The 12,953-nt window shown below is 48.3% G+C and overlaps 1 protein-coding gene across 1 annotated transcript in view; it reads left to right on the top strand.

Moving 5' to 3' along the window:
- The window catches only part of RNF216 (ring finger protein 216), a 157,602-nt gene that overhangs the window by 141,495 nt on the left and 3,154 nt on the right, over positions 1 to 12,953 (top strand). The window lies entirely within an intron of this gene.

The raw sequence follows: 12,953 nt of genomic DNA on the forward strand, positions 1-12,953 counted from the left end.
AGTGGACAAAACAAGGATGACTTGGATAATCTTGGTTCTTAGCATTTCAAGGCCAGACTTAAAAAACATAAATACTCTTTGGCAGAAGACACCATAAACAAGGATAAAGATAAGAGAAAAACTGGGGGAAATAGTTGTGACATATATATGATTCAGATAAATGTTCTTGATTTGTAAGGAGTGCTATGTGACACATTCAGAAATCAATAAGTATGCCTGTGTTAGTAAGGATTGATTTAGTTGCAAACAACAGAAAGTCAAAAAATATTACCGTAAACAAGGTAGATGTTTATTTCTCCCTCGTGTGTAAGTAACAGGGGTGGACAGTCTCGCAATGGGCTGGCAGCTCTTCCCAGGATCCAGTTGCTTCCAACATTGCTCTGCCTCCTCTAGAGTATAGCCGAGGATCCCATGTGGTCATGGTCTGAAAAGGAGCTCTGCTGACAAACCCATGTTCCAAGCAGCAGAAGGAGCCAGAAGGGACAAGAGAGCCTCCCAACTATCTCTTAAGGAATGTTTCCAGGAGCTAGAGCTACTTCAGTCCCATTAGCTAGAACTCATTCACATGTCTATGAGAGACACTGGGAAAGCAGTCTTGATTTTAGGCCTTCGTGGGCCCACTTAAGACTTCTGTGGAAGGCCAGGTACAGTGGCTCACACCTGTAATCCTAGCACTCTGGGAGGCCAAGGTGGGAGGATGGCTTGAGGTCAGGAGTTTGAGACCAGCCTGAGCAAGAGTGAGACCCCATCTCTACTAAAAATAGAAAGAAATTATATGCACAACTGAAAATACATATAGAAAAAAATTAGCCAGGCATGGTGGCACATGCCTGTAGTCCCAGCTACTCAGGAAGCTGCGGCAGAAGAATTGTTTAAGCCCAGGAGTTTGAGGTTGCTGTGAGCTTGACGCCATGGCACTCTAGCCCGGGCAACAGAGCGAGACTCTGTCTCAAAAAAAAAAAAAAAAAAAAAAAAGACTTCTGTGGAAGAAGAAGTGTTATACTGAGGTAACCACTCACAGTCTGTTCACTCAAGTGGGAAAAAATAGACAGGGGCAGTAGAAAGAGAGGAATTACCAGGAGGATAAAAACCTTGTGGAAAGCTGCTTACTTTCCTACCTGTACGATATGGTGGCATTGGGTGACAGCCACCCCTAATATCAGTGGAAATGCAAATAGCACCTGTTGGATTGGCAGGTATTTTTCAGATTGGTTGGGCATCTCATACACTTCTTTGTTTGTCGTTTTTAAGACAAGATCTTGCTCTGTTGCCCAGGCTGGAGTACGGTGGCACGATCATAGCTCACTGCAGCCATGAACTCCGGGGCTCAAGCGATCCTCCTGCCTCAGCCTCCCAGTAGCTAGAACTACAGGCATGTGCCACCATGCCCGGCTAATTTTTAAATTTTTTTTTTTTAAGAGATGGAAGTCTTGCTGTGTTGCCCAGGCTGGTCTTGAGCTTCTGGCCTCAAGTGATCCTCCTGCCTCAGCCTTTGAAAGTGTTTGATTACAGACATGAGCCACCACACCCAGCCTTATAGATTATTGATGGAATATAATTGGACATAGTGGACATTGGGGTGTACAAATCAGAAATTTTAATGTGTATACCCTTGACCTAACAGTTCCACTTAACTGGTAAAAGATCCTAAGGAGACAATTGGACAAGTTCACAAAGTTCTATCTATAAAACTAGTCACTGAATGATTTAAACTGGTGTAAATTTAGAAACTACATTTAAATATCCAAAAAAAATAGATATGTCAAATTGTATATATGATTATGTTAGAATAGTACAAAAAGTAATGCTATATATATTTAAAAAAAAAAACATAGAGGAGAAAAAACGGGAAGATTTTCACATAAAAACCAGCAGCTTGGATTGCTGGGGTCATAGACCTAAGTTACCTCAGGGCAGGTAGTAACAGAAATGACTGATGAATGACTTCGGCCAGGTCTAGGAGCAGCAGGGTGTGGTAGGGACTGTGGCAAATGGGAGAGGATGTGGCCCACCCGGGGGCTGCTGTTCAGCTGCCACAGATTGTTGCCAGATGGGACTGTGCCCAGAGCTGTTGCAACTTCAGATTCTCCACAGAGGTAGGAAATCTCCCAGTTTTTAAAAATCAGCCATTCATCCAAATACCTTACAAAGTAATGATCAGCATTTATAAGCCAAAGAAAAAATCGTGTTAGTCACCAATCTTTACCTGTGGTGCAGAAAATCTCTAGCATGCCTAATGAGAGAAGATGCCAGGGTTACAGGCTGGCCCCCTTGTAAAGGTCACAGCAGACCATTCTGGTGGCCACGAATGGGATGTGGAGGCCAGCCATAGCCCATGTTAAAGAAAGGTGTGATCCTCAGAGCTATCCACAGTTTTGAAAAGCAGTGTGAGTCCTCTGTGGAAACCAGGTGTCCCCATTGTAGGAATGTCCTGTCAGGGAACAGGCTCCTCACTGGGTGAAAATCTGGGCTAAGAGACCTCAGGAATCGCTGTGATCACATAGCGCATGACCCAGTGAGACCCTTAGCAAGCACATCCTGCTGTCAGTGAGGAAGTATGTGGAGGAAAGGGAGGATTTTTGTACAGAGAAAGCCCAAGTCATCCTTCTGTTGCTGGGCGAGTAGAAGGGGTCAGCCACACTGCCCTTTGTGCCCATGGTTGCAGGCCTGCTCCTTCTGCTGACTCACTTCCTCTGTCCCATCCAGCACTGGGGGCCAACAAGCTCTAGGAACTTCATGAGGAAATAGGATCCCTTCTCTTCAGCTGGAGCTCCGATGTGCTCCTCGGGCTGTATTTCATCTCCAGAAACAAAGAACAGAGTGGGAGTCAGCACATGAGGGCGGGCGTTTAATAGTCTGGTCTATTCTCAGCGCTGTTTACTTTCTTCTCCCTCTTGTTCTTATTTCTTCTCCTGCCACCGCCCTTTCTTCCCACACATGGAATTGATTATAAAGTTTTCTCATGTACTGTTGGTACCTTGTTTGGGTGCTGTACCTGCAATTGCCCCCTTGTTTTCTTGTTGAATTATCATCTTCTAACCTGAGAAAGGGTCTTTATTTGCTCAAAGTAAAATTTGAAAGGAAGGTCAGGCAAATACAAATCCCTCCAATTTCCCCTGGTAGCCACAGCCAGAGATCTTGTTCCATTTGTCCCGTTCCCATCAAAACAGGGATCAGCCCCATTTCCTTGATTCTCACCAGGAGACCGATTGAATTCCAGCCCAGCATCTGTTGGGGCTTCTGAGAACACAAAGCCATTCAGAAGTTCAGTGAAACAAAGCATGTACTGTCATATGAGCCCGTTCTCTGGCTTAATTAACCAGCAAGGCCAGGAAGAATCTCTTATTTGTCAGCAAGGGAGTTGTTCTGTCATGGTTTGAAGAGAAGTTGAGTTTTCATCCTTAATGACTAGAGATTGCTTGGGAACCTGAACTAACTCCGTATTAAGAGCTCAAGTGGTGAATAGTAACTTTCTTTCTCTGTTAGTTATCAAAAATAAGCCAAAAACATTCAACCAAGCATCTTATAAAATAAAATATCTTTAGGGAGGGAAAAAAAACAGAAGCAAATAGTCACAGCAAACCACAGTTTTCTGGATTAGGGGCAGAATGCAAAGCCAAATCTCAACATGAAAATGAACAGTTATTTTGCAGTAGGAGAAGAGATATACTGACTCTTTTTCCTGTCCACACTCGGCCGCATGAGTGGTAGCTAAGGGAGTAGGTGAGTTATATCTTTACGTTACTGCTAGAAGCTACAGCGAGAACAATCACCTGGCAGTCTAGAAGTGTGGCAGAATTCATAACAGCACGTTCTCTCTAAACACGAAACAAAGTCCGTATTTGTCTTGGGTTTTGGCTACAAGAAACCACAGAGAATTGTTTTCTACAGCTTCTTTGTTTTTTGAATATAAGAGTTTGAAGCCTGTTCAGTTCAAATAAAACCCTAGGGCTTTTACTGCCAGTTCACAATTTGGGACAGTTACCGCCTAGCCATTTGGTTGGACATTCTCATTTTTCCAAACCAGCAGTGGATTGAACCTAACATTTATTTATGTTAACATATTTAATTCTGTAACAATACTCAAAAGCACATGTGTCATCCTAGTTTCACAAATGAGGAAACTTGCTGAAGACTGTGGCCAGTAAATGATAGCACAGGTTTCCACCCCAGGTCATTTGTTCCCCGTCTGAAACTGAGCCCCCAGGCCTGTCTTCTCCCCTCAGTGGCTCCTACACCACCAGGCAGGGTCCTCGTCTGAGGAACACAGCATCTTCTGGAGGGTTGGGCCGGGGGAGAGCACTGGGCACCTTTGAGACCTGGCTTGAGTGGCCAGGGAAGGCTGTGATGTTGCAGGAATGGAAGAGGGAGAGTATGCAAGAGAGCATGGATGAGAAAAGGGTATAAACCGGTAAGGAACAGTATTCCAGACTTCAGGATGGAAACTAATTTTTGGCTTTGGCGCTTCTTCCTTAACTTTGTAAATTTACTTTCTACAAAAGAAAAAAGAGTAGTGAAGTGAGTCCCTGTGTTGCCCCATCATCCAGCCTCCACAGTTGGCCTTAGCTTGTTATTTCTAGTCGCTGTCATAAATACCACTGTTTCTGTGTAAGAAAATGAGTGTGATCCTTGAACTGTCAAAAAACTGACCTCAGTTTCTTCCTCTTCCCCTTGCAGCCACACAGCTCAATGCCACCTGAGCCTGGTTTGCAGAATGTTGGGTCCAGCATGGTGGGGGCACCAGTCTCCCATTTTGCTTATGAGGAAAACAATGTTCAGATCACTAGCCCAGGATCCTGAGCTTGGTAACACCAGGATGTGAGCCTAGGTCTTCTGACCAGTATCTGGCTCCTTCCACAAGTACGGGAGAGCCTACAGGTGCCCACAGCATCCCTGAGCCCCGTGAACTAGATGGGCCTTGCAGAGGGGTGGGGACCTTCACTGGACTCCTTCTGCATGTAGCAAGCTGCAAATTGTGGAAAGGGGCCCTGGCAGCTTCGCCACCCCAGCAATGTCCCAGATTGGATTTCAGTGTCACTAAGGCACTTTCCCAAGGAGGACAGACAGCACAATCCAGTAAACATGGCGCGTTGGTGCGTGTCGTCTTCAGCTGATCCCAACAGGCCCTAGGCTGTGCACTTGACCCTGAATGGGAGTCAAAACATGGCCACATTCCACTCCCACCTCCCAGTCCTTGTGGAGGAGGCACTCTTAGACAGAAAGGTATTTGGGTGCAAGGCCTCTTTGGCCTGGGGAGATGGCTGCAGAAGCCGCAGGCCAGCCCAGAGCCTGTGTAATGTTTGCTCCTCCCCCGTACTGCCCAGCCCCCAAGGGGCCATCCTGACCACAGCTGCATGGCGTGTGTGCTCTGCTGGGCTTTCCCCCCACCACCACCTCCCCCCCAATTTCCTGTTGCTGGGGACAGCTAGGGGTGGGGGGTAGGGCCTGCTGTTGCTCAGGCGATCTGCAGCTGATCTGGGAATAATTTGAAACTAAATCTTCAGCTCTTTGGAAGCCTTTCATGAAATCATTGCAAGTTTATTAACAACAGCTGTGGCCACACATGACCTGAATCCCAGCCCCATCCCCACCCCCAAATTCACAGGAAGGGAAGCAGCAGTTGACTTGCAATTCCTGGTCACCTTTCTAGGGGGAGAAAAGTTAAATGAAGAAGAAAAGTCACCCAGCCTTCCTGATGGTCACAGGAGGCTGGCCTGCAGGCAAGTGGGCAGCCACCCCTGGTGACCAGCAACATTGAAAAAACAGGCTCAGAAGGACTTTCAAAGGCCTTGGCAAGAACAGCTTTGTGCCAAGTGCTCAAACATCTATTTTAGGAACCACTGGGCTGTGGCTGGTAATTACTGTTAATATCTGATTTATGGAAACACTCTCTTTTTCTCCTTTTAACCACTTCTAGTTTCTCTTCCTTCGTTTTCTCCAGACTCTGCTGCATAGACAGAGCTGTGGGGCTTTGTTGTTGAGGGACAAGTTGGGGGTGCTTTTCCCTTCTTAATTAAAACCTCTCTGTTGAATTCTACCTCACTTCCTGCCGTCAGCTGCAGCTGCAGCCAGTTTCTAGGGAGGCTGAGCTCTGCCATCCCCTAAACTCTGGCTGCGCCTCTTCCCTCCTCCACCCCACCTTCTCAAAGCCAGCAGGCTGGAGCAAGCAGGCTTCTGTGTCAGACTCAGAACCTTCTGTGTCCTGCTGAGCTCAAAAGAATTCAAGGAAAGGAAATAAAACCTTCTCCCTGTTAAGATGCAATCCACTCACTTCTTTATTTAAAGTGCTCTTCCAGATCTGCTGGTGGGCGAGGCTCCATTTCACATCCCTCTTTATCCTGCTTTGATCCTTCGTCCTTGATGCTACATGTGGGGGGGCTTTGCATGCTTCCTTTATGGTCCTCATGGCATTCAGTTCTGGTTCATGGGTTCCCACCCCCCGCCCCGGAGTGGCTGCGGGTAGCATCGTTACCCTTAGTCTTTTGAGATCCTGCTGTGATCTTGGGACATCTCAGATGCTGACCAGCATCCGCTCCCTCATCTCAGCCCAGCCTGGCTCATTGGCAGGACCATTCTGTGGAGCTGTTTGAAATTTTTCACTGGAATTAGGAGGGGCCAGAAAAGGGACAGAGAAGGGAACTTATCCAGGCCTTCTGGATCCTTGATATAGCCTCTGCTTGAGGCCAGGGCTGCAAGTGCTGAGCCTGCAGCTCTGGGGGCTGTCAGCATGGTCTGCCGGGAGGTCCATGGCAGTAGGTACAGGCACCAGCAGGCTGCTCCTCCCACAGTTCCCGCCTGGCCACACAGGGTGTGAAGGGGAGCTCAGGCCTCAAACAGATCCAAATTAGCCTCCACCTCTGCTGAGGGCAGAACCTGACAGCCCAGCCAGGTGCCCTGCAGCGTGGGGAACTGCGCCAGCACCCTGGCCTGTGAGTCCAGACCTCCTGCCCCATCCCACCGCACTGCTCACCTCGGGTAGTCCAGCATGGCTCTGCCTCCTCCCCCTGTAACAGCCCTGCCAGCCTCTGGTGAAGAGAGGCCATATGTGAGTGGAACATGCCTTGCAGGTGCTGAGCATGGCATTCTACAATGGAATCTCAGTGGGTCTTGACAGTGAGTTGTGGATTCAGAAACAGCTAGTGGAAAATTGACCAAAATGTTGCTAGGAATTGTCTCTGGTGAGGAATTACGGGTGATTTTTTTCTACTTGTGTTTTGTGAAACTTTTTCTATGATTGTTTTAATGGATATATATTATTTTAAACATTGAGAAGAGAAAAAATGACTTTTTCTTTTTTAATGTGTGTGAGAATCTATGGTTTTTGTGTGGCAAGAAGAGAGCAGAAAGAGAAAATTCCGTGGCCTCTATAATATTCCCATAACTTGATAGCCTGAGAAAACAAGTCAGGCAAGGGAATCTTAGAAAGTGTTAGTATCCGTCCTCGGGATAGGCCAAAAACAGCAGCTGTGAGATCAGTGCCCTGGTCAGAGGCCACTGGAAACTTAGTTACCAAGTGCAGCATTAAAGCCATTTTGTCTCAGTGGTGGACCCTGGTCTGCAGCTGAGGTTTCTGGCTCAAGAGGTGAGATTTGTGGGGTTCCCTGAGCTCCCTACTCCCACTCTACATGAGAGGAAGCTACTGGCTTTTACCCCAAAGGCCAAGTGCCATGGAACTGTCAGTTGGAAGCCGTCAGGTGGGATAGCACATACCCTTCTAGGTGAGCAGAGCCCAAGAAAATAAGGATCATTCCCTAAAAGTACCCAAGGGACATGCATGGCTCCTTTCTCTGCTTTATTGGCTATTCATCTCCTTGAATAGAGGTCTTTTGTTTTGCCCTATTACTTATTGTATTTAGTGGAGAAAAGTTTCAGAGTTCTGCCCATCCCAAAGAGAAGGAACCCTCCTAAATTTCAAACATAGTAAGATACACTCTTTCTAGGAACAAAACGGAGCCTTAAAATAGTCGCCTCTGACACAGTACACTGGGGCAGGGAGGCAGAGTTCTCCAGTCATGCTCGCCAGAAGCTCCAATTCAGAAACCAGGGTTTATGTGGTTAACAGCTCAGCCTTTAGCCAGGCATGGTAGCTCACACTTACAATCCTAGCACTTTGGGAGGCTGAGGCAGGAGGATCACTTGAGGCCAGGTGTTCAAGACCAGCCTGGGCAACATGGCAAGACCCTGTCACTTAAAAAACAGGCCAGGCGCAATGGCTCACGCCTATAATCGTAGCACTCTGGGAGGCTGAAGCAGGAGGGTCACTTGAACTCAGGAGTTCAAGACCAGAGTGAGACCCCTTCTCTACTAAAAATAGAAAAATTAGCCGAGCATCTTGGTGCATGCCTGTAGTCCCAGCTACTCGGGAGACTGAGGCAGGAGGATCCCTTGAGCCCAGGAGTTTGATTTTGCTGTGAGCTAGGCTGATGTTACTGTACTTTATCCTCGGCAACAGACTGACTCTGTCTCCAAAAGAAAAAACCTCAGGCTTTGAGACTAGATTGCCTGAATCAGAATCCCGCTGTGCTACAGTTTCCTCATCTGTACTCTGGGAATTATTATAATTAATAGTAACTGACTCATAGAGCTGTTGTGAAGTTTAAACCTATATGAAGTACATAGAACAGGGGCTGGACACAGTGAACTCTCAGTGCTAACTAATATCCCTGTGCTTGACACTGTATAAGAGACAGTTCATTTGCTTCTCACAACAACAAGCCTGTCTTTTACGATGTGTGGGCTCCAGGGGGCTCCAGATTAGGTAGCAGGGGTAGAGCTGGACCTAAGCCCAGGGCTGGAGCCCCAGAGCTATAGTTCTGCCATCATGCCAGCTGCCTCTGTGAAGAAGCCAGCACTGCGTTAAGATTAGTTCAGTGCCTGAGTTCACCCCGTCCTCAGCAGCTCCCGCCAGCCGGACTTCCTGTCCATGTCAGCCCAGAGGGGCAGAAGGTCTTGTGGTGCAGCTCAGCAACCCTGGCCCTCATCATCTTCTAACTTTGTTGTTCCCCACTCCAGCAGCCCAGGTGTATCCTAGATCTGCACCATGGCCTTTTTACAAGTGCCCTCTCCACAGGATGATGGTACTCAGGATGCCTAGAGTGTCTTCCAAGGGGCTGGCCTCTAACCCAAACCAGAAAGTGTCTGATGAAGACCAGTCTTCATGTTTAACGTCAAAATCAGTCCTAAACCTGCCTTCCCTCTTCTGTTTATTAATATTTTTAATTATGGTAAAATGTGAGATAAAATTCATTTGTTTGTTTGTTTTTTGAGAAAGGGCCTCACTCTGTCACCCAGGCTGGTGTGCAGGACATGATCATAACTCACTGCAACCTCAAACTCCCAGGCTCAAGCCATCCTCCCACTGCCTCAGCCTCCCAAAGTGCTGGGACTACAGGCATGAGCCACTGTGCCCAGCCTGCCATTTTTAGGTGTACAGTTCAGTCTGTCTTTCACTCTAGACTTGAGGAATTTCAAATTCTCAGAGAAACTTCTTATGAAAGGAGCTTCCACCTCAAATGAAGAAATCTTCTTAGAGTCTAACATATTGGCTGAAAGTGTAATTTCTTCTTGAGACTTTTTAATTTTTAATGTTACTAAACACCATGTCCTATGACTTTGACCTGTTAGAGAAGGTTGAAATCTGAAACATCTACGCCATATCCTAGGTATAACTGACATTTCCACATGATTTTTGGTAAAATCATAGCTCAGAATAGTTGAGCCCCAGCACTTTCTGTGGAAATACAGACCAGACTCTCTTCAAACTCCAAGGCACTGTGGACTCCTAAGATGGGTTAAAGACAAGTGGTCTTGAGTCCACTCAGCAAGTCGTCCCCAGTGGCTCTCTTCAAAAGGTGGGGGACACGTATTTCCTCAGGACTCTGAGGCTCCCCTCCTCCTGTCCAGGAAAAACTCTGAGTGGCAGGGCAAGCTGAGATTCTGCCATGGGGGAGGACCTCTCTGCTCCGTCCTCCTGATACTGGCAGGTCTGTATCCGGAAGTGGGACTGACACCCACCTATGCAAGTTCCTCAGACCCTCCTGAGGGAGTTCTTAGATTGGATTTATTCAGGAGCATTTGAATTCATCACAGGAAGCTTAGTGTTAAAATCAGGCAGGTGGCCTGCATGCGGCCACCCTTGGCAGTGCCACAGGGGCCTGGGATCATCCACTCAAAAGGAAAGCCTCTCCTATCCCTCTTGTTTTATTTATCCTGACAGAAATGTCATGAGAGGATCTGAGGAGAAGAGTGGTATAGTGGTATAGTGGTGGGTCTTTAATGCTGTGAAATTATCCTTTAAACACATGTGGAATATCAAAATGGAATGCCATCGAAAACTGTGGCCACAACCCAGAAATGTTAGCTCCATGCGGAGAGGTACCGTGGGCTGCCGCGTTCTTTCCTATGTCCCCAGCATCCAGCACAGTGCCTAGTGCCTGGTGGGGACTCAGTACGGGTGTGTGAGTGACACAATGAATATACCCCCCAAATTTTCAAATCTACTAAGCAACAATGACAGGAACCTTTGAGACGTCCTTTCTGTGTGGATTTTCTCTAAGAGACTGTTTGACCCTGTGGAATATATAAAGTGTTTGTCCTAGTCCACCACCAACTAGCCTTAACTTGAAAAAAGTTACCTCTCGGGACCTCAGTTTCCATACTCCAAAGAAGTTGGAACAGATGACTTCTAAGATGCCTCCTTGTGCTGCCGGAGGCCTTAAGTGCCCCTCTGGGGCTGGCAGGCTACATTTAGGTGAGGTGCTGGAGGTCGGGAGGAGGTGGTGATGTCACACTAGTAGTAATAATTACTAAGTGACCAGGGTCAGGAAGCTTGTCTTACTGGTTCCGTGAAGAAGCCACTGAAAGAAATACTGGGGGCATCTCCCAGTGTGTACCACATCTCATCTTCCTAAAATCTTCATCCCTGCCATTTTTCAGTTTTCTTGTTCCCTGGTAACGAGCATTTTGCCTTTTCCGTGCGTTAGCTCATTCAGTCCTTACAGCAGCCCATCTTACAGATGAGCCTCCAAGACACAGGGGTGATACTAAGGCCCTTGCCGAGGTCACTTCGTGGAGAGGGTGGACCCGCTACTCTCCTTCGTCCCAGTTCTCTTCATCATTTTCCTTTACTTTTTTGTTTTTAATCTTTTTTCCTAGACCTGCTACTGGCTGCAAAATGAAGAGTTTGCCAGCTCCTAATCTAGACAGTTCATGGAATTTACCTTCACACTGTCCATCCAGCCCTGTTGAGTTACAGGAGCCCTTGGTGTTGATCTGTTCAGTGACTACTTTGTAAAGTAGGAGGTTCCCCTGTGGAGTGTTCCCAGAGGCCAGATGGCCACGTCTGGGTTTTTATGCATTACCTGGGAGAAAGCCATGGTGCCCACAGGATTCCTCGCAGACATAGGATTCTCTCATGTGCCCGGGCATTTTACAGCCTCTGAAATATGTGAGGGGAGCTTCACCTTTCTCCTCTTCCCCATGCCTTGCTCAGAACACATGGCCAGGTGAGGCTCCCTCTGCTGAAAAGACTTGGGTACATGATGAGGTTCATAAATAACCGTGCATGAAATCACTAATTACTATCTTGGCTGTGACATTAATAACTTGCGTTATTAAGCTCACGTGCTCTGCTCTGACCCTGTGTTCATATCTCAGAAGTTCCATGGGTGTCCCCAGATCAGCATGAATGATCCAGATATATCCAGTAGTATTACTGATACTGCTCCAGCCCAAAGCAAAGAAACCAGCTGGATGTTTAGGCTTGATGCCGTGTCTGGGGGAATGAATGGGTGTTTCCATTAGACCCCTCGCGTTGCCGGGGCTTGCTCATCCCCGCCCCCCATATTGGGTTCCTTTGCTTCTCTCACTTCTCTCCATCCTGGCTGCTTTAAACTCCTAGAGAAGCTCCTAGGGGACCCCAGGGAACAGAGCCCCTTCCGGTTGTGGCCCAGTCTCTCATTTGGGCTGCGTCGGCACGGTTGGCGCATCTGGTGTTTGCTCCTGAGTCCTGCTCTGCTCCTCGTGGAGCCTCAGCCCTCTGGGGGCCACGCCTTAGACCTGTGGCCCTCTGTGGCCATGCCTGGCTTCAGTTCTGAGTGAGATGCTGCCATCAGCAGCCCTGCAGCTGGCCAGGAAATACGTGCACCCTCTTGGTGGGCTTTTTCAGTCCATTGAGCATCTGGTCCTACAGTAAACTGGAAAGCCTCTTTCTGGGTCGCGGAGGAGTGGGTTGAGTCCCAGCACCGCTGATGAAACAGGCGTGGGTGGGGTGGGCTGTCACTGGGCAGCAGCCCGCTTCTCCCACCCTGGTGCCTGCTGTTCAGCAGAGCTGTGGGAACGGCATGTGGCACAAACCCAGCTGCCTGGGCTTGCCCATTGTGGCCCCTGAGCTTCTCTGGAGAAGTGCACACGTCTGCCTGCACTCCGAGTGCCTCTGGTTCCTGTCCAAAGCTGGACTAACCCAAGTTTGAATTGCATGTGTTATTCCATGCCCACCAAGGGTTGGGTTTGGGAAGAGGAGACAGCATGATCTATATAGGGGGCTGTCTGTAAGCTGCTGTGCCCTCCCTTCTTGTCCTGAGATCTGACCCCTGCCACTGTTCTGCTGCAGCTCTAGCCCCCCAGCTATCCAGGAGCCATAGGCCAGCTTTGGGGGTCAGCAGGGCCTGCCTGGACGTTTGTCCAGCTCACTTCAGGGCTTCAGCAAGACTTCTCTGGGCCCTGCAGAGGGCTGCTATGCTCAAGAGTTTGTAGACTCAGGATGTGAAACTTCTTGGGCCAGGCTTGCCCCCACCACCCCCTCCCCAACCCTTCACTCACCACCTGCCCTTCCCCAAGCTGCCGCAAGTTCCCTCTGCGAGCTGTACAGCCTAGTGAACAGCAGGCTCTCCCCCCACCCCTAAGTGGCCACTTCCTGTGCACAGACCCCCTGTCCCCAGCCTTTCCCATGGTCT

This window comes from Eulemur rufifrons, chromosome 14, assembly GCF_041146395.1.
Source record: "Eulemur rufifrons isolate Redbay chromosome 14, OSU_ERuf_1, whole genome shotgun sequence".
Lineage (NCBI taxonomy): Eukaryota > Metazoa > Chordata > Mammalia > Primates > Lemuridae > Eulemur > Eulemur rufifrons.